Here is a 4,404-nt window from a genome sequence, read left to right as displayed (position 1 = left end):
GATTTACTACTGCACCTGTGTGTGTGTCTTGGGTGAGGGGAGCTGATACTAATTTAATTGGCTATAAAGCCATTCTCACGGTCCTGATGCAATGCTCAAGGTAATAAGCAAGTGAGTAATTAGTAATTAGGTTGTGAACTAACCTCTTGACTCAGGGTACTTACGGCACCACTTTTGCACAATCCATCCCCAGGCCTACAGGAAAGGGAGGACAGGTCTGAGTCCAGGTTCCTGGGCAGGGCCACCAGCCCCAGACTCTGGAGCTCCAGGGGAGCAGAAGGATTTGGTGGGGACCCCCAGCCCACCTCCTGCTGGGCTCCAAGGCCAGGAAGGGGAGGCGGAACAAGCCACAAAATCTATAGCCTAGATTTTGTTTTGTTTTGTATTTTTCTTTTTTAAAATTTAACATATTTCTATTGATTTTAGAGAGGAAGGGAGGGAGAGAGAGAAATAGAAATATCAATGATAAGAAAGAATCATTGCCCTAGCTGGTTTGGCTCAGTGGATAGAGCATCGACCTGTAGACTGAAGGGTCCTGGGTTCGATTCCGGTCAAGGGCATATGCCAGGGTTGCTGGCTCAATCCCCAGTAGGGGGCGTGCAGGAGGCAGCCAATCAATGATTCTCTCTCATCACTGATGTTTGTATTCTCTTTTCCCTCTCCGTTCCTCTCTGAAATCAATAAAAATATATTTTAAAAAAAGAAAGAATCATTGATCAGCTGCCTCCTGCACGCCCTACACTGGGCATGCGCCCTGACCGGGAATTGAACTGTGACCTCCTGGTTCATAGGTCCATGCTCAACCATTGAGCCACACCGGCCCGGCTTGTTTTTTCTTGATTAATTAATTTCAAAGTCCCTCTCAGGGCTGCTGTGTACAATTGCACGGTAGTGACTGAGCACCATCTAGCCATGTTGGCCGAAAGATGCCTCCTCCGTTCACTGAGAACTGAAGAGAAAGAACGCTGCAACATCTTTCCCCAGGGATAAGGGATGGGTGTCCAGAGCTGACCGTCCAGCAGGTGAAGCAGCAGGGAGCAAGGTGTGTTACTAGCAGCAGCTGTTTGGAGAGGCCACACAATGCATCGGGCCTGCTTTTGGAGCCGGCAGGCCAAGTCCTCCCTCCACCTCCCTCTCAGCAAGGACAGCCCCTTTTGACACTCCTCCCCATTTGCATATTTTCCCCACATTTTTCCTTCTTCCCCATCCCCAGTTATTCTTTATTGTTCAACTCCATTGTTTCCTAGACTTTATTTGTTTTTTCTTTTCTTAATTAATTTCAGAGCCCCTCCCAGGGCTGCCCCATGTGCTAATACAGTTGTCCATGTTATTCACTTTGCAAGCACTGCTAGGCAAGGCTCTTGGCTGCACCTCCCTTTTCTAATTTACATAAAAGTGCTCTCTGGGCTGGTAGTAGCCCTGGCACCTTCGGTAGACCGGGCACTGTGCCCAGCATGGAGACATCCTTCCTGTCCCTTCCTCCACCGGGTTCACTCTCCTCCTCCTCCTCCTCCCCCGACTTCAGTCCTGTGCCCTCACCAGGGCTTGGAGACTTGGTAGTGTGCAAAGATCATGGGCGCCCAGGTTTCACAGACTCGGCTCGCTGCCCTGCGCTGCCCTCACCAGCGGTAAACTTGGGGCAAATGACCTAACGTTGCTGAGCCTAGACTGCCCTCTGTGAGGTGGGGATTATAGTTCCCATTCCACGGGACTGTGTGAGAATCGGAGAGGGCTTTGTTTAGTGCCCGACTGCAGTAAATGATTACTGTCCTCGTTCCTCCCCTCCGTCCCCTGCCTCCCACCGGCTGCTCAGGGCCATTTCCGGTTCTGTCCCATCACCCCGAGTCTATGAGTCTATGAGTCTATGAGTCTACGAGTCTACGACTGAGCACCCATTATATGAAAACACTAGTCCCTCACGGGTAAATAGCATCGTTTGCAAAGCGCTTGCACAGATACCTCCCATTTGCCCTCTGCCACTCTGAGGGGCGGACAGAAAAGGTGTCAGACTGACCGAGCGTTTTGTGGTTCCTGAGTGGCAGGGCTGGATTAGAACCTAAGCCCATGCCCTTTGTGCTGAGCTCCCCCTGCCCCCGGTGTCCTATGGGCGTTTCTATAACTTCACTGACACCCTCCAAGAATAAAGAGGGGAGAGGCAGGTGACAGCTGAAACCCACACATTAAAAACCTGTGTCCCGCCCAGTCCAGCCCTGAGCAGATGAGAGCCAAGGACCGACCGGGAGAAGCTGTGGCACTGGCCGTGGTGGGAGGCAGACCGCTGTCTCATCTAACGGCCGGGCTGACACAGGAAGGTGGGCCCCACAGAGAGATGCTGAGGGCAGATCACAAGCAGGGCACCGTGGGAGCCTGTGATGAGAGCCTGCGATGGCATCTCCGGGGCCTTCCTCCCCTCGCTCACATCTCCTAGATTTTATGTAACGTCTTAGCGATAGAGGCCTCCGCCCTCTCGCTCTGTGTGGGCCACGCTATGCTTAGTTGATCTCAGACTCCCTGGCTTTGGGCCGGGCTCACCGTTAGGACAATGGGCAGGCTCAGTGCCCATAGGGAGGGAGTGGACACAAAGATCGTAGCTCATTCCCGCAAACATCCCTTTCTGGGCTTTGTGGTTTCAATGTGGTTTCAGGTACAGGGTGTCATTCCGACCTCCCAATGACCTGGGGAGACAGGCATCATTAAAGGAGGGAGATGTAAACTTAGAGAAGTAGGCGGTGACTGACTGGGGCCGCATGGCCGGCCGGCCCTAAGTGTTGGAGTCTGGCCTTGACCGCTAGTCCTCTAACCACGTCTACTTCCAAGGGCGGCGGCCCCAGGGGATGAGGCTGCTGGTGCCCAGGCTGAGTATGAGGCAGGCAGGACGGTGTCTGCTCTCTGAGAAGTCTCTGGTGAAAAGGGCCTTTTCTTCCTTCGAGGGAGCGGGACAGTGGGGGGGCCTTGGCCCCAGCCCTGCGGACCTCCCCGAGGGGGTGGAGGAAGGACAAGGGGAAGGAAGATGGCATCGCAATGGCACATCTGTGCACTGTGCTCCCCCCGGCACCCCCCAACCCCCACCCCCTGAGCTGGGGATGGCAGCCGAGGCCCCTCCTGCTCCCGGCTTCCAGTTCGTCCCGGGCACCTGGCCTTGTGTTTGCATTTTGATTCTGGTTCCTCCCCTCCACACCCCAGAGACTGTTGCACACACATCCCCACCCTCAAGGCCACACAGCGCCTCCGGGGATCTCCGGCTGCATTGGCCGGCATCGCTGCCACAGGAAGCTGGAGCCTGACAAGGTGATTACAAGCTCCCCAGGGAGACAGGCCTGTCATTAGGAGCAGACATTCCACTTCCCGAAGCAGCGAGCTCTCTGTCACTGTCTGTTTCTGACAACTCTCTGCCCAGGCCTCCCTCCTGTAGGGGCCTGCGGGGAGGATGTGGGGCCGCTGCTGGGAGGAGAGGGGGTCCTAGGGCTCCTCTGTTGGGTAGGTTGACTTTGTCTTTGAGAGCTGAGGTCCGGGGGAGGTTAAACCAATTTAACAGCCCCACCTCCCACCTTCTAGAAAACACTAAGGGGAAAGGGAGGTTGGATGAGCTGCAGCAGATCATGGGACTCCTTTGGCACACGCCTTGGGGGGCCCCTTCCCCCAAAGGCTTCATGGAGGCGCAGCTCCCCTCAGTCTGTCTGGACTCCAGGAGGCTGGCACTGGGTCTGTGGCGAGGGGTGAGGCAGGGCCTCCCACCGCAGGCAGCAGAAAGCCCAAGGCACGGTCCCCCGAGGCCACGTGTCCCCCCAACACCTGGCCCCTTAGACAATCCCTTCCCCACTGTAGACCCAGCCAGGAATCTGCGCGCTTCCTCGGCAAAGGACCAAGGAGTAAATACGTTAGAGGCCACGTCGTCTCTGTCACAACCACTCAACTCTGCCCTCGTAACACAAAAGCAGGCACGGACACAGTGCACACGGATGCGGGTGGGCAAGGCTGTGTTCCAATAAAGCTTTATGGATGGACCCTGAAATTTGAATTTCATACCATTTTCACATGTCATGAAATAATCTTCTTTTGATTGTTTTTCCAACCACTTAAAAATGTGAGAACCCTTGCCCTAGATCAGCGGTTCTCAACCTGTGGGTCGCGACCCCTTTGGGGGTCGGACGACCCTTCCACAGGGGTCACCTAAGACCATCGGAAAACACATATATAATTACATATTGTTTTTGTGATTAATCACTATGCTTTAATTATGCTCAACTTGTAACAATGAAAATACATCCTGCATATCAGATATTTACATTATGATTCATAACAGTAGCAAAATTACAGTTATGAAGTAGCAACGAAAATAATTTTATGGTTGGGAATTACCACAACATGAGGAACTGTATTAAAGGGTCAAGGCATTAGGAAGGT

Source organism: Myotis davidii, unplaced genomic scaffold (genome assembly GCF_000327345.1).
Source record: "Myotis davidii unplaced genomic scaffold, ASM32734v1 scaffold710, whole genome shotgun sequence".
In the NCBI taxonomy this organism is placed as follows: domain Eukaryota; kingdom Metazoa; phylum Chordata; class Mammalia; order Chiroptera; family Vespertilionidae; genus Myotis; species Myotis davidii.
This window is presented reverse-complemented; position numbering follows the sequence as displayed.